The sequence below is a fragment of the Poecilia formosa genome, unplaced genomic scaffold (genome assembly GCF_000485575.1).
Source record: "Poecilia formosa unplaced genomic scaffold, Poecilia_formosa-5.1.2 Scaffold423, whole genome shotgun sequence".
NCBI lineage: Eukaryota > Metazoa > Chordata > Actinopteri > Cyprinodontiformes > Poeciliidae > Poecilia > Poecilia formosa.
Window position 1 is genome coordinate 34,713 of NW_006800362.1, and position 19,916 is coordinate 54,628.

At 38.6% G+C, this 19,916-nt stretch overlaps 1 protein-coding gene and 1 long non-coding RNA gene across 2 annotated transcripts in view; one reads left to right on the top strand and one right to left on the bottom strand.

The window, feature by feature from the left end:
- LOC103155363 (protein diaphanous homolog 2-like) overlaps positions 1-19,916 on the top strand; it is a gene marked incomplete at its 5' end in the record, with an annotated part of 266,071 nt that overhangs the window by 33,582 nt on the left and 212,573 nt on the right. The gene's annotated exons all lie outside the window — the stretch shown is intronic.
- Positions 714-18,371, bottom strand: LOC107833660 (uncharacterized). The gene is made up of 3 exons (XR_001659428.1): positions 18,360-18,371; positions 18,310-18,312; positions 714-2,111 (listed from the first exon to the last, which is right to left on the bottom strand). It is a non-coding gene; the product is annotated as an uncharacterized LOC107833660 (long non-coding RNA).

The window sequence follows — 19,916 nt, forward strand, 5'->3', positions numbered from 1 at the left end:
GTAAGAAATAACATTAAAACAAAACAAACAAACAAAACAAAAAAAACAAACACTGTAGGCAACGCTCCAATTACTATTAACTAGCAGGTTGGCCTGTGTTGTGTGATGTTGAACTCAACGTTTTTCATGATGACTTCTAAATTTATTTTTGCCTGTCATTTTGTGAATGGCTCGACTTCAGGCATTCATGGTTGGGTTTGACCTTTACATGCTGTGGAAGAGCTGGAGTTCAGCTGCGACGGCGGGTGGGCTGTGTGGGAGGGATTAGGTCAACTTCAGCTCCTGTTTGGGGTCCTGGGAAACGAGGTTACTCTGCCATGAGCAGTTATTCTTTGAGTTTTAGTTCATCAGTATTTCAAGCTGACTGGGTCTACATTTCTAAATCTTTCAGAAAATAGTTGAAAAGTAAAATGTTTTTTTCACTCATTTGTGGAAGTGAGATAGTTCAAGCTTTTCTTTTTTTCTTTGAATTTTTGGTTTTCATCATCTGTAAGCCGTAATCGTCAAAATTCTGTCTAAAAAAAAGTGGAATATATTACAAAGCACAAGGTTAGAATTTAATTTGTTAAATTGTTTACTTCAATCAAAATTTCAATCAATCAAATTTTATTTGTATAGCACATTTCAGCAGCAAGGCATTTCAAAGTGCTTTACATCATTTTACACAAAACCACAGTCATGCAACATTGAATCAACAATCAAAAAACATGAAATTTTCTGCCGAGTCGAAGTTCTGCCCTTTATGGGTACCTCATCCAAAAAAAAAAAAAAATAAAATAAAAAAAAGGGGGGATGGGGGGACTCCAACCTGCACCCCTTCAAACAAATTAATAAACAAAAAACAAGAATACATACATGTAAACAAAATAAACAATGTTCTTCAATATGTCCTTATAACAAAATCTAACAATATATACTATAACAATATTTTAATGCATACATTAATATATAATTGCCACATTATGGTCTGAACAATCATGGGGAAGACTGCTGACTTGACAGATGTCCAGAAAACAGTCATGGACATCTGACACAAAGTGGATACGCCCCAAAAGAGACTTTGCTAAACAAACTGGCTGTTCACACTCACGCTTTCTCTTATTACATGTGCGAATCGGTAAATATGTCTGTAGTAAAAAAACAAAAAAAAAAACAAAAACACTTTTAGTGGCCAATATGACTGGAACAAATCTATATAATGGGTTTTAGATTCTGAAATGACTGACAAAAAAGAAACTTTTTTTTTTTACTATGTTTACATGTTTATTATATGCACCTTTGTCTGATTTGTAAAAAAAAAAAAAAAAAAAACGCTGATCAACAAATGTCATAACATTATCAGACCCTTCTTGTATAATTTAAGCAGCGGTTGCAGGTGTAGTTGTTGCCTTTCTGTTTCAAGTAAAAGCGACTCGACATTTTTGTGTTTCCACAGCGAAAAAGTTACTTTACCTGAGATTATCATACCCTGTGAATCTCATACTGGCCCATATCTCCTTGTTTCTGTATTTCTATTTCCTTTGACGCAACTTTTTAAAAAACATCGTCTTTTCAAAGCCAGAAACAATCATTCCCCTTCAATCAGAGGAGCAGAGCTGGATCTCGTTATTTTGAAGGGAACATGAAAGGCTGAAGTGGTCACAGTATGCTGATATTGGATTGAGCAGAGGCTATGGCAGAGCTTTATAGATGCCGTGCTTGTGTTGGTGTGTGCACACACTGCTGTGTGTAGCCGTACTTGTGATAAGTACCAACTTTCTCTATGCTGTTCTGGCAGACTTGGATGCTGCAGCACGGGTTTAGACTCGGCACGGAGAAATACACACCGACTATTTCCAGAGAGGGGCAGGAGGAAAGAAGAAGAAGAAGAAGAAGAAGAAAAAGGATTCCTAGTTCTGTTGATTGCGTATCTTTGAATTTTTCTCTACTGTATGCACATCCCCACACGACTGATGGACCTTGTGGAAACTAGCTTTGCTCAGTTGTACATCTCTCCCCCACAGCTCTGTCACACACTCAGCAGCTCCGTTGGCATGCTCGGCTCAGTGGGGGGCTCCTGTGGGGCCGCATTAGGCTCCATAAACTTTATAGCATATTTTTACAACCCTACTCTCAGTATGCATCTACCATCACAAGCCACCGCATCTGCTTTAACTGTTCACACAGCTGTGAAATTCTGTGTATCCCCATGTTTTATGGTTGCTTGCTCCTTTAGTCATTCCCGATTTCTTTATTTGCTTCTTTAGCTTTTAGATATCCTCTACATCTGTGTATATTTAGTAAGCTATTTGCTTTGTTTGATGGCGCGTCTTTTCTTTTTTTCTTTTTTTTCTTTTTTTTTTGAACTAGATGTCATCTTCATCTCGATGCCGGCTCTGTGTACGTTGAGATTTGCTTGGAGGATGTTTTGCATTTGGGGAGTTGATAAAATACTTCAGTTCATAAACCTCTTTTTCATGCATGTCTATTTATACCACGTGCAAAGTTTGCTCTGACTTCTACCAGGAACTTTCACAGCGCCTTGCAGCTCAGGTTGGTAGTCCACTCTCTGCAGCAGTGTGCTAACAAGGTGTTCTCTCTGCCCATCAGCTTGAGCTCCCTAACAGAGCGGTTGTACTTGGACGCACAAGAATAAAGCCACATAATCGCCTCATCAGCGGCCAGTTTCCTCCCTTATTCCTCAGACAGATCTCTCCTCTGAAGATCGGTGACATGATCAAGCAACCTTACTAGCTGTGTTTTTGTCTGGCTTGTGGTTTCTTTATCGTCTCCCGCTTAAGAGAATGACTATAGTGTTAAATTGGCAACTTTTAAGCCGTTAACCGGCACCATGTGGTTGGTTGGACGGGCTTCTGTCTCTTGCGAGTAAATGAGCGCAGGAAAAAAATAAATAAATGACGAATTAGTCATCTTGTGTTAGATATAAAGATGGATGATTCTGAGACTTGCTTTGAGGTTTGTTGGTGAAATGGTTCAGCTGCGGCACACGATAAGGGGCGAGTCAGAAATACTCGCTCTTGATCCTTGCTGGATGCTCTCTGCATGCCACACACTGCCGGGGTCCCGAAGTGGCTTTAGCTTTTTTTTTTTCAAAATTGGACATTTCATTCTTTATCTTCACTTGCTCTCTGCCAAGGTTTAAAAGTGATAACAGAGAGACGGCACTTCAAACAGTTTGGGTGTAGTTAGGTCTTTAAATAAAGGTGATTATCCATAATCATGGTCTGACTCAGGGTGTGGGGCTGCTGCAGGTGTCTGACCAGAGCCGTAGTACCAAAGTTAAGCACTTGGTGGCAGTGGATGGCTACTAAATTGTCAGGTTCTCTGGATGCACAGAGCTGTATTGTTGGTATGCAGTTGTCTTACTGGGTTCCTTTGAGCCAACTAGGTGTGCCATTAATACCGTTTCCTAGACATCTGAGGTTTAAAGGGTGGAAGAATTGTAAAATGCTTCAGTTGCAATTAGTCTGCCTTTTTTATCATTAGTTTGCTACTGTAAACAAGAAGTAATGAGTCTGGATGTTTAGTTTCTTTGTTTCTTTTTGTTGTTTTTTTTTTACATATCCAATATGAACGTTGTCTCTAGCATGGAAGATATCTTTCCTTTCCTTGATACCACTGTCTGTGCTGATTAGACTGATGCATATGTTGTTCTTCAATTTAACATATTTGATGCATTTCACTGATTTTCTGTATCTATTTTTACAAAGCCATGTCATTTCATACTTTTCTTTCTTCTCTGTTGTCTTTATACAAAACCTTTAATGCATAACACCCACAGACCGACGCCAGGTTGGCATCTTACTGCGTTCTGTAATATGTTTTCCTTCAGAAAGATGAACTTCAAGCCCCATTGCTCATCTGAGCCCACTTATTTATACACGTGAGTCATATTTGTTTATAGACACCCCGAGCTCTTTACATGATGCCGGTTCGTGGGTTTAACAGCGATGGAGACGGTCTCGGTTATCTGCAACTTTCACCGAGACTGGCTGAAGGAGCGGCGATGCTGCGGCTCGCACGTTCTGTGTTTCACCTCTTTCCGCCTCGTCATTTTTGTCTCTGAGGTGCTGAATCAATTTTTAACACGCAGCCATATGGTATTGTTGCTTTTGCAGATGAATATGAGGTAAAATAAAGCATATAATAGCAGAGCAGCAATGTTCACCCCCTGCTGTTATTTCCACATATGTTGTAAAGACGTCTGCCTCCATCGACCGGTGGTCGGAGTAAATCAAGCACTCTGTTTGAATGGGGCCAATTACTTGATATTGGCCCGAGGCTCATTTGATGGCAGATGTATAGTGCTCCAAACGGCGATGTGCTTGATGTTGGCCATGGGCACAGCATGAGGGGGGGACATCCAATCACACCGCGATGGCTGACCTGTCTCTTTATGTCCTGAGCGGATGTGAGGAACGGTCTTTTAATGCTGATTTGGGCGGGTACGCCGGCCTTGAGTCACACAGCCGGACCGGGATTAAAAACCTTATGAGGCCCCATCCTGATGTGGTGTAATCACCCAGTCATTTAATAAGACGTGCAGGCAGTTCTGTGTCATGTGTGAGGTGTTTTTCTTCTTTGCTGTCATGATTTCCCATGTTAGCTTTCAGCCGGCTGGCTGTGCCGCCGACGGGTGTTGTTTGCCGGGTTGTTTGTGTGTCACCTCGCATGTCTCTGTGTGAGGAGAAGGAGGAGGAACTTGCCACCACAAAAGAATGAAACTGAGAAGGGGAAAACTTCCTTCCAAAGCCCTTCAACTAGAACAAAAGAATAGGCAGAAAGACTATCTTGATGTTATTATCTCTGCAACATCTTCAGAGTTTCTGATATAAATGAACTAAAGGTTCTAAAATTGTCACTTAAATTATGCCTTTCATCTCCCCGTGGTTTTTAGTGAAGCAGTTCAGCCCAAGTCTCTAGTGAGTTTTTTTTTTTTTTTTTCTCCCCCTGTTTGCATTTCTGAACAAGCGGCATAACTGTAATGAATTCTATTATTTTAAAACCAATTACTGTTAGTTGGGAGCTTTTTTACCGCTGCCACCGTTCCCTCTGAGGAGCAGTGCTGCTGTAGTGTCGACTGCTCTCAAACTCTGATACATTTCTTCCCTTTTCCCCAACCACCCATACTAATGTGTTCTTCTAGTATGTACTGTATCTAATCTCTGCACACAGCACATTTGACTGACATCTTTGTGTGTAAACTGTAGAAATCAGTGCCTTCTTTAACAATTTTTTTTTTTTTAATGGGGGGTATAAAGGTTTTGTCATGGCATTTTATGAAAATGGAGCATGAACAGTTTTTTTGTTTGTTTGTTTTACTTTAGAATGATATAGTGTAAAACTAAAATCATGAGTAACCCTGGCAAATTTAGCTCAGGGAGACACAACTTCAGTTGGTTGAAGAATCTGTAAAGGGAACAAAAGGTTAAGGTGATGGATAGGATAGTTTCCACTTGAAGCTCATCACTGACTATTACTTTCGGACAGTTGGTATGAAGAGTAACCATGGCAATACAGTATTGTTCTTACAACTGGGAGCATGTAATTAGCATCAGTAGTTAACACAGACTACCTGAACTATGACCTCAAGTCCCAGAGGATCTGAAAAGCACCAAAGAGCAGAAAGAGAAGAAGGAAGTTCAAACAATTTCTTCACAGCTTTCTGTCCATGCAACCAAACATATTGTTTCTTTGGTTGCTGCTTTCTGGAAAGTAAATGAGTTTGATTAGCATTGCTTGCCGATGACTGAAGGTTTCATCCATCCAGGGCATTTTACTGTACAATGTCCCATTTGCTGAATAGGAAATTGAGCTATTAGAATGTTTGACAGTCACGAGACTCTCATACAGCAAAGGTCTTCAGTCAGAGGCTTCTTCAGACTGATTGCAAGACTGACTGCTACTGGAGATCCTTCCTGCCCACAGCATCACCATCCACAATTACTCTTTCTGTAGAGTCTTGGTCAATTTTCTTTTTGGGATTTTTTTTCAATTGAACTGAATTGATACTGAGCATCAAATGGAAAATAATTATAATTGCTGTTTCTTTGTCTTTTAGAGAGATTTCAACTGAGTTGGTTAGAAAACGTCAGCAAAACGTCCAGAACCTTGTAATAGACATAGAAGAATGGAGATAACTGAGAAAATAACAATCAGTTTCATAACCCACCCACCCCTTAGCACAGTTGATTGTTAAAACAAGGTCGGAAAAGGATGGCCAACGAAGAATTTAGTTTCATATTGGACTAATAATTATCTGTGCGTTTATTGAAATTCATATTAACAGACCATGAATAACATAAAAGCATTTGAATACAATTCAGGGCCAAGGCTGACTGACATTTCTGAAAGGTTTTTCATCCTCTCTTTTTCTTTATTATATATAATTAATGCTTTGGGGTCTAACAGAGGAGTATCCTTTAAACCAATTTTTGAGCATTTATTTGTTAGTAGTAATTATACGTATTCATGATCACTAAAGAGTTTTTTGAATGGAGTCTATTAAGAAATGCCTTTTTCGGTGCTGCTCTTTTTTACGTGCATTGGGCTAATTGGATCCAACTCCTTTGCTTGCTACTTTCTGGAGGTAGATGTTTTTGTTTTTTTTTTTTGCTCACATCTTTTCAGATTTTTGTCTTCCACCAAGGTTACTTATGTCCAGCCTCCATGCTCCTTCAAGTTGCACCCTTAGAAGTTTCTGCAACTTCTCCAGAGTGTGAAATTGTTAACATTTTTGCCTGATCTTGCTGTGTGTAGCTATTTTCCATATTCACTTACACAGGCTGGAAGAAAGCAGAGAGAAAAACAGGGATTAGACACGTCTGCTCATTAAAAGCCAGCCACTCATTCTGCTCTAAAGATTGATTTATAGCTTATTTAATAAGCTGAAAGGTTACCTCAAAACAGATTTTCTCCGTAATTGACCAATTTAGTGCCGCTCGATAAGCATTCATGTTAAACTGAGCTTGTTTGAGGTATTTGTTCCTCTCGATTCCTATCCCTTCCTGCGCGTTATCACTGATATTACAGTATCATGATTATTTATGAGATGAGGTGTGAAATATTCAACATGTTTTTTTGGATGTTAACATGATGTGGGTCCAAAATCGGGCCACAATGGCTCCAGAATTAGTTGGTATCACTGAATGTTCCCCTAATTGCCTCACTTTGCCCAGCAGCTGTCTGCTATTAGGTTTCTTTGTTCCAGATGTTATCTCATTAGAATGGCATTGATCATCCTAATGACTCTGGGAGAGATTATTGGTCTACATTAGTGTGACCTGCTTGCCTCCCCACTTCCCTGAGGTCAAATGACAATAGCTTCATTAATTCATATGTGGAGCTGACGGTTAAATATGGCACCATCCTTGGCATCCTCCAAGTTATAGTCCAACCTGCTTGTTTTCAAGTGGCCAATGTTTTAATACCGGTATAGGTTTTAGTGTTTCAGCTGTGATTGACATCCTTGCGTGGTTTTTGTTGAATAATTTTGTGTTTTTTATTAGTCAGTTTACAAAAAGGTGACCTTATGTGTAATAGAGGAATGTTTTTGTTTGTTTGCATTAAAACGGCAAGATCTACAGACTTTGTTATTCAGGGTTATTGGAAATAAAAGTGCTATTCAAATCCTGCCTCACGAAAGGCTTTTTGCTCGTTGCCATGTGTGAATTGTTTTGGTTAGCTGTTTTTTTTTTAATTTTTTTTTTTTATTAGTGACATGATTGAGGTTGTCTTCACAATTTGGCCATGGACCTAACCTGTTGGCAGAAACCTCTTGCAGGTTGCAAGGCTGTTGACATCCACTGGAAAAGCACTCGTTGTCTCACTGTAATCACATTTTATTTCGCTGGAATTGTATGTGTTAGACTAACTCAAATTATAGCTTAGTTGTGAAGTAGAAAGAAAAAGTACACACAGGTTTTTGTAGATGAAAACCTTAAAAATGAGGCTTACATATATATACCCAGAGCACATATCACCTAATTAGAATTACAATCCTCCTGTGTATAATTTCATCTCAGTGTCAGGCCAGCTTTTCTCTGAAGGACTCAGAGATGTTTTAGAGAACATTAGTGAACAAACAACAGCAGGCAGGTCAGAGAGTAAGTTGTAGGGGAGTTTAAAGTACGGTTAGGTTATAAAACAATCACAAAACACTGATCAATCCATCGTTCGGAAATGGCAAGAGGATAGTCCAACTGCAAATTCATCAAGACATTGCCGTCTACCTGAAATGACAGCTTAGAAATGGTCAAGAGGCCATGATTCGTCTAAAGTAGTAGCAGCGATCCACATTTCATACCGAATAATGTATTTGTTGTTACAGCCACAAGTCATACACTTTCCAAAGCTGGCCATGAAGGCTTCCATGTCCATTTCGCTACAAGACACGTAGGAGACGGAGCAAACATTTCCGAAGCTGCTCTGGTTGAATGAGATTGAAATCCAATGCATCTGAACAGTGAAACATGGTGGTGGCATTAGGAAGTTGTTGGGATGAAAGCAAGTTGGACGAAGCCAAATTAAGCCAATCCTGGAAGAAAACCTAATATAGGCTGCCAAAGAGTTTGGACTGGGCAGAGGCTCACCTTCCAGTAGGACAATGGTTCTAAACATGCAGCCAGAGCTGCAAAGAAATGGTTCATAATCAGGGCCTGCAACTGTTCTGCAATGTTTGGATGCATCCCTGCTTCAACACACCTGAATCAAATGAGTGGTTAATGATTTGTTTGCAAAACCTACTGACACGCCAAGGAGGAAATTCAACCTTTTGATTCAGAGGTGATTTAGCAGGATGTGTCCAGAAGTTGCAGGACAGTAACACTGGAGAACTGCAGTTACAGACCCCTGGTTTGGATTACAACATGTTTTTGTGTTAGAATAAGTCTAGACCTGAAGATATTTTGTAATCTATAAAAAAAAAAAAAATCTTGATAACTGATACATATATTTTTAAACTGACTGAGTATAAGCTATTTTACAAAGAATGAACAAAATCTCAGTGGGCAAATCAGTAGTGTAATTACAATTAAAGGAGATACTAAGAAGTTTCTAGTTGGGAAGGCTGAATACAAATGTTTTAGATTTTTTTTTTTATTGCAAAAAAAATATACATATTGCTTATTTATATATTACTTTGTTTTGTTCCGTCACATCTCATTAAAATACAGTCAAGTTTCTAGTTGCAGCAACACAAAACATGGTAAATATCAAGGGTTGTGAAGACCTTTTAAGACACTGCAGAATAATTTAAAAATGCGAGTTTTCTCGATAAAATATGCAAATTATCACACAACATTCTGTTCTGTTTCTTTTTTTGAGACGGCCTTTCTTAGGGTATTTTAATAATTGGCAACATGAGATAAAATTGAGCTGGCAAGTCAAATGGACAAAAGAATAGGTGGAAAGGTTCAGCTCAGAAGGAGGTGGACACCACAGGAGAGGGAAAGTAGCACACGTCACGTAAATGACGTGAATATAGTACGAGACAGGGAGGAGGAAAAAAGCCTAATTGCACTGTCCAGTCTGTCCCTTTCTCTCAGTGGTCAGCACTGTAACTATTTCTGACTGAACTAGTTTCTGGAGACTAGCGTAAACCTGCCACAGTGCATTTCTCTTGTCAGCTAATTTTCTTATATAACTCGTAGGTCTCGTATTGCCGGAAGGCTGCAGCGAAAAGAGACCTTGGAGTTGTATAATTATTGTATTAATCTGTTTCATACTTTAGCATCTAACGAGTAGTAAAACAATAGCGCTCAATTGCATTCATCTCAAAGGTTCAAGTTGCCGGGCTCCACGGCCTAATGAAAACCGTGAGGCATCAGTTTAATTATAATGTACTCGCCCGTTATCGTAGAGAGATTTTTTATTTGGGGGCCTTAATGAATTTCTCATCAGTTTGTTATTAACATTTTGTTATACGAGGCTCAAATGGGGAAGTAGGCAATTACAGGGCTTTGTGCTCCCAAAAGGACAAGAATTTGTGGCTGTGTGGATGAGAAATAACTTGTCCCAAAGAGCTGCGTCTTGGATACATTCACAGTTTGCTGCTGTTCAGAAACTGGACTCTGCATGCAGACAACCAGACGCCTCATGTGTTTTTGTTTTTACTCATAGCCACATTAGTATATGGAGTTTTTTTGGGGTGTGACACGATGCAACAAATTTATATAGAGGTTGTGTATTTAAACATGACTGTTAGCTACATGAGTGTTTAGTATATTAACCAGGCTGACTTGTTTTAATGGGATATTAAGATTAGCATGATGATGTTGGGTGTCTTTGTTCACAAAACACTCCTCCGGTTTACATCATTTTCTGGTTGAAGAACTTGATTGCTACTTTTATGGCTTTGTAAATGGGGAGTTAATAAATTACCCTCTGATTAAAGACAATGCCCTCACATTTGATGGAAAGGCCATTTGCTATTGCTGGCTGATATAAATCATGTATATGTGCTAGTCTTTAGCATGAATTATTATTTTTTATTTAATTTGCTCCCTTCAGCTCCATTCTGACTCGTCCCTGACAGCTGCACACGGCATAAACGTTTCATGATTAGTTCAAAAAGATTTCGCTTTCGGCACGGACAGGGGCCTTTACATGATTTACAGAGTCTGTGTTTCTACACGAGGTCTAAAAATACAGACTGTCCCAAGAATGAGCCTTTGGAGTTACGGATGCTGTTTTATCTGAGACATTGGACTGGTTTCTGGACTTCTGCTTAGTGCAGTGGTTTTAAGCTCTGCTCCTTTAGGGCTAATCTCCTGCAAGTTTCAGATTTGTCCCTGCTTCAGCACCTCTGATTTAAATTGAGCCATTAACAGGCACCTGGAGGACATGTTGACATGCTGAAGAGGTAATTCAAGCCCTCTTATTAAGTCGGCACACCTGATTGAAGTTTTAGATGCGTCCCTGTGCTGAAGCAGGGACGCATCTAAAACTTGCAAGTCAATGGCCAGGGAGAACTGAAGTTTGACGCCTCTGGTTTAGGCATTTGCATAGAGACCTTAATTCAGTTATTAAAATGATTTTATTTATTGATTGTGATGCCATAGAATGACGCTAAGAAAAATGTTCAACTTTATTTTCGTCCATCCTTCTTTCCATGATATGTACCTGGTGTAAAGTGGTACCCTTTTTGAGTTAGTGTCCATTATTATATTATTACATATCCTGCACTTGCAGCCTCTCTCCTAATCACTTCTCTCATTTCATTTACATGCATTTTAGTTTGTAGAAATCTGTTGTAGGTCTAAGTATGGCTGAACAAAACGGGTATTGTAAAATCGCAACGTATAAACAAAGACAATTTGTGAATACTTTAAGCTACTGTTGCATGACACTTTGGTCAGATGTAGTTTTTAAAATGGTTTTAACAGCCAATAGTCTCGTTTTTAAAGTTATTTTTCAAAGTGCCAAGAAAAAAATGCATCTTTGCTGGACTAATTAAAGGCTTGGTTTGTAATTCTGTCGTAAGCATGGCAGCGCTTCATGGCAAAACAGCGACATGCGTAGTCTTTCAACACAATTTTCTTTTTCCCAGGTGAAGAAAATATACAGTAGAGTTTGTTCTTTGTATAACAACACACATTATCTTAAACGATACAGATGAGAACTCTGCAAGATGCTGTGAAAAATATGCATGGCTAAATTGTTGGGAAAAGTTGAGCTTGTTTTTGTTTTGTGATGAATTGCTTTTTTTTTTCTTAGTTCTGCAAATTGACACGTCTTATTTTCAACTTCTTCCCCAGCTAAAGTATTAAAGTAGACTTTATTTATTCAAGCAGAAAAATGCAAATTGGTTTAAGTCCAAAATGCTTCAAAAGCGTTACTTTGCATAGTCATTTAAACTGTGGCTCTTAATTACAGCTGGTGTCTGTATCTTTTACATAAATGTAACTCCTGACGGAAAGCACAAAATGAAGTTTTGGATTATGGGGAGTGAGGGGACCAAAAACAAGGATGGTGGATAATAAGACAGATGGTCCAGGTCTGTTGACAGAAGCTTCATGCATGGTAACAAGGTAAGAGAATAGTACAGCATTTCTGCTGACCCTACGCCTCATATCTATATATAAAAAAAACTGACAGTGCCTTCCAACCATCCTCAACACTCAGCGCAAACATGGCTTTACATGCTGGCAACTGGACACAAACACAAACACTGAGCCGCTCCCCAGCCTATCGGTTTGTTTCATGCATCTTCAGATCTTAGTCACATTGATTGATACACTGAGGAATAGCCTGCAGCTTCATTTTTTATATGAGAGCTATACAAGCTCTATACAAGAGGAGAAGGCTCGCTGGTCATTACGGGCCTGAGGAACCGTAGTCTTCCCAGAACAAGTCCGTTCCCAGACCTAATGTTTCATTAATGAGGGGAAAACATAAAATATCAAAGCAAAATCAATTTACATTTTTCACAACGGCCATCATTTATTGATTTTTATCTTGGTCTACTAGTTGATAGAACTCAATAATGGCTGCATAAATACTCTGTGCTGTTGCATATTGAAAGGCCTGGGAATGCATTATTGAAACGAGAAAGTTGAAGTTAGGACTTTTGTTGAGAACATAATCTGCCTCTCTGCGTTTGATTTCTGGTTAACTGAATGAACGGAAGCTTTCTAAAAGTCACTCGGGTTTCACCTGCTCACATCTTCAGGGTCGACCGACATTTTCAGTTTTATTTTCTGAGTGATTACAACACCACAGTGTTAGTGCTCAGAAGAGGTTTCTCTCCTTAGTAGAAACTCCCCTGGCAGGTTTACGTCCTATCCCCTCAGGCTGGATTAGCACCAGTGCTGGAGGAGGATGAGTTGAGGGAGTCAGGAGGATAATGAGGGCATGGGGTGGGCCCAGGGGCAGCCGGCAGGGCCCAGTTAGGTGAATCTGCTTGTGGTACTAAGCCTCTTAGCTCACTCCATTCTTACTGGTGTTCTCAAACTGGCATTTCATTGGCTGTTCTATTTAAATACGTGTCTAAAACGATGTAAATCCTGTGATTCCAGCTGTTTTGGGATAATGAATAGCGGGTCTATTTTTCAGTACTGTGAAGAAAACCTAATGCTCAATCCACATTTCGTGGCCAATTTCAGATCTTCTGGTTCTGTAAAAGTTAGATTTTTATTACAACTGTCAATGTTAACACATGCAATTTATCTAAAAAGTTCAACTTGTTAATATTAGATAATGCATGACCTACTTTGACCTAAAAGACTGTCTCCAGTGGAGAGAGCGTGCTACACAGTTCAAAGCAGACCGTTGCACAGTCTTATACCGTGTTCAACAATGCAAAGTCAGAAACATGAGTGAAAAGATGACTGTTTAAAAAAAAAAAAAATAAACATTGCAATGGACATCTGAATAAAAGCAGGATAGTATTTAGCCTGCTTACTCCAGTGGTGAATTATCCTTCCACTGAAGCACAACCAGGTAATGGTTAGTATTTCTAAATTACGGTTGAAACAAAATTGCCTCTTTTAAAAATTCCTGAATTTGAAAACTGAGATGTTTGGTTTGATTTAAAAAAAAACAAAAACAAAAAAAAACTGCATTTTCTTAAGCAGTTTTGGAAAACATGCATTTTTACTTTTCAAGCTTGCAAAGTTAATTGTGACTAATCACAACACTAGAGCATGATTAATGTGATTAAAATTTTTAATTGATTGTCAATGCAAATGTTTATCTTTTTTTTAAAACAGATCAACATTAAAAACATTTTTTTTTGCATTTGTCATATGACCAGTCATTACTTATTTATAATTGTAGAGGTGACATTAGTGATTAGCATGACGGTTATAAACGTAACAGCTACTGAAACCTCCATGTGTATGCCTTTGCAAATATAGAGCTGTATTTACATGATGATATCATACAACTGCCAACATTTGCAAAAAGTTCTTGTTCAGAAGTTGGAAGCTCGGCAGATAAAATAGGGACAACCTTTCGGTACTCTGTTCAGCCTTCCTGTTATCTGCGGAAAATCATGCTCTCACTTTGAAGCAAGTCTTGACTCTGAAGCCATCAAAAAAATGTTAAATTTGAAAAATGTTTAGTGGTTTTTCACATCATTATTTGTGTCCAGAACATACATGATCATCTTGTTTTCCTAGAATGTTTAGTCTTGCAGAGTTTTTCTGCAGCATGGAAATTATTGTCAGTTTTCTTTTGTGGTTTTTACCTATGCTTAAAAAAAATCCATCCAATATGGACACTTCAAGGATCCAAACAGTTTAGTTTTTTTTCTGCCTTAAATTGACTTCCCTTGCTGTTTGCAGGCTGCACTGATCTTAGTAAAAAGCAGGTTTGGGCTTTTTGGCAGCTTCAGGTGAATGTCATTGCAGTGTGTGACTGTTGAAGGCAGACAATGATTTTGACTCAGAATTACAGTAAAAATAACCAAATCTATAAAAACCCAGATATATCCAAGTGCTGCATGAAGTTTCTGCAACTCTTGACTTGACACTTGACAGCTTGACATTCCATATAGTCAGGGGTTGTATACCTGAACAACATGCTGATACAGATACTGATGTCTAAACAGAACAGACTTTTTCTTATTCAGTTATTCTGTTTTACTTGACATATATATTTTTTTTAATTCTCCAAAGAATAGCTGCTATTTTCAGTCTCCACTTGGTCAGAAGGCAATCTGCCATTTTTATGAAAGCGGAACATATTCATTATTCTAAAACAGGTGGAAGATGATTGGTCAAGTCTAAGGAAAGTACATTGATGTTTTGAATTAAATGTAGGGTATTTATCTGATACCAACTAAATAAACTTGGATAATATTAGAAGAGTCAGTGCTTTATACTCCTGAATAAAATCTAAGTTTAAAGCATTATGTCAATGCTGATCCAGTTACATTTCCTCCACAGTGCTATTACACTTATGATTTCAAACTACATCCAAACTCAGTTCAACTTGGTGCTTCTAAAATAATTTTGACCTAGTAACCTTGCCGTAGAACTTACAAAATAAGAGTTGCAATAGTCAACTTTATTTGTATAGCACATTTCAACCATCAATGTTTTTAAGACATAATTGTTAATTGTTATCAATGACTGAGGATTTCATAGATGTTAAGATGTCAGTGGAGCTAAGTTTTTGTAGCACTACTTTAAAACTACAAGCAGTGTTTAGTTATATGACAGTATACTAACGCCAACCTATTGCTGTGTATACATCCTTAATCTAAAACATGTTTAATTTGCTCTTCTTCTGTGTTACTATAGTTTCAAAGGGCTTTCTAATAGGATCAAGCAAGTAATTTACTTGCATAGCTATCAGCGAGACTGAGCAAAAACATTTAGAAGGCAGAATAACAATTTATTTTGTGTTTGTGATTATATTTCTGTAGTTTAAGCAACTTATACTTTACTGATGGTGACACTAATTGGTGTTCTTTATCCATAATTACTCCTTTACCTCCACTTTCGTATGAGGCGAGAAGCTCTGAGAGGACCTGGCAATGAAACTTAAGATATGCAACACACAGAAACCTTCTGATCATCCTGCAGAGCACTAAAGTCAGCTTGAGAAAATCTGAAGACAGAATTGTTGCACGTGAAATAAATTAAGATTTATACAGCTAGCCAGACATTGTGAGCACCAACAGGCTGACTTTATTTTCAATGTGGGCAAAACTTGCATCCTGGCATCCAGATAAATGTTACTCACAAACATGTTGTGTAACTTCACATTTTTGCAGAGCAGCAACACAGCTCACATAGCAGCCAACACCTTCCAGCAGTCGGCTAAGGGAGAGCTGCTGAATAGTAGATGACTGGTTTTACGGGATAAGTGTGAATATTTGTTATTTTTCTGAATATGTTTTAGATTTGGAATAGGGCAAAACTTTGTTACCACGACGACGTGCAACAGCTGCTTTACACTTGTTTACACTTTTTTTCTTCCATTTTCCAAAACAAGATGTTGTCTCTATACCTACTAGATCTCATGTTCTTTCTGCATAGTCTAATATTTATTCATTTTTACAAAGCAGTAGATTTCCAAAAGGCTGTTATGTTTGCGTATTGGCAAGTTTGCACTGCAAATGTGCTATACAGCTCAATATGAAGTTTAAATTTGTGACACTAAGTTGGTGTTATTTGTATTCTATTTCTGTTTTACTTACATTTCTAGATGTCTCAAAAATATGAAGTTTTTCATTGGATTTTATGTCTATGCTTGTAATTAGTGGCAGGCTCAGTGAGTCGACCTCCAGATCTAAATAATGAAATTTGCAGAGCCTGTCTGCCTTCCAAATAATTACCATTAAGTGGGACGTGATAGCAGGAAGCTCCAAGGGCTGATGGGAGCTCATCAGGGAGGCCAACCATTTACTCCAATCGACACTAAGACAGCCTGCGCTCCCTGAGGTCCTCCTTTCCACACCCTGAGACGCTGACTGTGGGGTACTGCTAATTAACTCAATGAAGAGGAGGTTTCTGCCACAGTTGTCTTAAACAATGCTCAGGTGTGCATGCAATACTCCCAGGCTCAAAGCCAGTTTGGCTTTTGTCTTGCCTCCAATTTATCGTCTTTTAGTTCCGATTACGCTATAGAATCCAGGCTGCTGTATTCTGTGTTCATTTATTTAAATAATGTTGCTGAAATTCAAACAGTAAGTTAGAAATAATTTCTATTCTCCCAAATGTTTGATTGTTTTTACCATTTTGAGAAATTTCTCTGGCATTTCTGCGATTGCATTGTTATATATTTTTACCGGAACTTACCCTGGGATTTTTTTTTTTTTTTTTCATCTGAGCTGATTGTCTTTGTAAAGACCTAAATGTTACCTGATGTTAGCTGATGTTACCTGAGCTCAAAGTGAGGCGGCAGAGGATGTAATTACTGAAAAGAGTAATTTTTCCCCCCCAAGAAAGAAAAGACAATAGAGGCACCATCGATATAGACAAACTTTCCTCAACCCTCTCGCCACACTCTAGTAATGAAGACCTTTGCTATTGGCTTAGATGGATGAGGGCAGCTCTCTGAGAGCGAGTGAGCAGGAGGCAGGTAGATGTTTGTTTAGATCTAGATCATGTTGGATATATTGGAATGGGAGTGGGCTTGTTGGATAGAAAGGCGCATTAAGACCAGGGTGATTAAGGACCAGAGTTGATAGAAAACGAAGTACTATCGACAAGGCTTTGTCTTCCCTGCTCTCTCCCGTGCCCCTGTCTAGTCTCCTTGAGGCTAAGCTACCCGACTAGACTCACAAAACTCAAGAGGGATTGATTGTTCAGCTGTAATTTTCTATGCAAACCCGAGCCAGGCCATCAATCCTTTAGGTTTCAGGAGGGGTGGTCTTATGCTTATATTGTTGTGCAGCACCACTTCCCTGTCCTCTTTTCAGAAAGCAATGAAAGATATGTAAACTAAATAACTGTCCAGCTACATTCTAATTTACTGTTTTGTAAACTTTCAGGTTAATAAAGTTCACTGCCTTTGTTGAAATGTTGGTTATTGAGTCAGATGCTCATGCTCTTATTCTGAAGTGGGTGAAGACTATTTAAACAGCAGTTCTGTTTCCTGTGATCTTTTTCCCAAACATGGACAGCAGAGAACAAAATATGAACATAAATGCAATTATTAAACATGTAAATTACAAAGTCAAATTTAAATTGGTGCTTAAGGGTTGTCTTTCGAGGGCAGACGGAATTTGAATTGAAGTTAGTGCTTTAGCATTAACTTCCACTAAATACTGTGTTGGTGTAGTGCTTTACTGGGACCAATATTCATGGATATTGCTTTGAACTCAGCGCAAGTAACTTTTTTATGTTAGTGGTGCCGGCCACTTTTTTTTAATGACGCATCATCAGAGTTGTGTGTATAGAATGTTGCACATTATTAGAGCTACACATTATATGGAATTGCTATAACTGTGTGCAATATTGCAATCATAAAGGACACCAGTGATATGGTATTTCGTACCATCTAATATTTGAAATTCGTCTTGCCAATAAAACACAAACACACTTGGTCAGCTGGATGGATTTGCACTGGGTTTTTAGTTCTCACCAGATTTAGAAATACATGACCAAGCACCTCAAGTTCAAGTAGAGTGGTAGGGACATCACTAATTTGGAAAATAATGAAAAAAATTAAGGTTAATTACATTCTGTATCATCATTGCAATTTTCTGCAGTAATATTACAATTTTGTGTCATGTCATCATGAAAATATTGATTTTGCTTAAAATGGAATAAGGTTTAGGTGATGGAGAGAGAGGAGGAACCTACCTGAGTCTTCATCCCCTCTTGGTCTTTCTTGTTCAGTGTGTGCCGGCAAAACCAACTGTTACACATTTATGCGTCTTAACATTTTAATCTTTTATTAAACACACACAAACTTACATGCAGATACAAATGTGCACATACACAAGCCTTGAAATTCAACCAGAGAAGCTCCTGCTTTCCAACTTGAAAGCATCGCCGCCGCCTCAGATGTGACATCAGCTCGTTCTGTCTCTTGCTCTCCCTTCCCTCCTTCCCCCTCTCCTTTCCTCTTTCCTACCCTCTTTCATCAGCTGAGCCCATCTTTTGACACTTCAGAAGGTGTTCCTCACATGCCTGTCACCTCTCCCCTCCTCCACTAACACTTTCTTCCAAGCTCTCTATCGAGAGCATGCGTCTCTGTCGGAAACTTATGTACTTTGTAGAGTTAACGCCTTAGCGTTTGCATCACCTTGAAGTTGGTAAGTGGTACTGAGTGGAGAGACCGATCTTTAGTGTTTAAAGGGAGAAGAGCTCTGAAAAATTCTGCGTTGGTGTAGCTTGGTGAGCAGACAGACGTCACACCAAAGAAGGGTGGAGAGAAGTAACCGTTTCACCTTTGTACTTGAGATTCTTTACAACTTTCAACATCAGACTGTAGGAAGAGGTGGAGGGTTAGGGTCTTAAGTTTCCCCTTTCTCAGTTTTTTACAGTGTGTTGCAAATCTCTGTCTCTTTATATATTAATGTACGAAGCGCACATCAAGGGTAGTTCTTCTGATATTGTACGATCACTTGAAATTATTTTCTGAAACATTTACACAAACAATTGAGAGAGAGAGACAAAGAAAACATCAGGAGAACTGTGCCGAACATGTTAGGTTAACTATACCTAAGTACACTAATTAATAAAATATTTTTCCCTGCCTGAACTGCAGTGAGATTGTGCATCGCTGTGTAAACACAGCCGTGTGGGCTGAGCTGTGTTGACTCCCGCATGCCTGTTTAGAAGCAACTTGGCTCAGGCTCAGAGGGATTGGTTACCTACCCCAGAATGTCTGGAGGTGGTCTCTGGCTCTGAAAAATTTATTCAGTTGTCGGCATGTTGGTGTTGCGAGGCCTGTGATGCGTTTGCTTGTATGTGGGTTTTCTTTGCTTGATAATAACAGCATATCTGTCATAGAGAATCAGAGCTAGAAGGTTTTTTTTTTTTTTTGTTGCGCATATTTTGGTATGCGCGCTAGTGTACATAGTGTGTTTGGATTTTCTGAGTTTCTGAGAAACCATAGCAAAGCCAATTTTTCTGGCTCCTCCGGTAAAGTTGAATAAGAAGTCTTCAAGTTTATTTTTTTTTATTGCAGTAGTATCATTTCTCACTGAAAAATGAACAAAAATTTTAATTTGAGTAAATTTTTCACAATAGTAAGAATTTCTTTTAACCAAATTACCAGTTTTATAATTATTAACAATCTTTTGTTAATATAGCCAAAATATTTTTTAGTTTGATTTCTACCAAGAATATCAAGACTTTGATTCTTGACGCCCAGTGGTGTCATGGACTTCTCTAGCTCATCCAGAATCCTGGGTTTTCATTTTTTTTTTTTTTTTTTTCAAATCTCTACTCAGGTTTTCTATTTGATTTAGATCTGGGCTCTGAGATGACCTGAAAGGAGGGAGGTTAATTTTC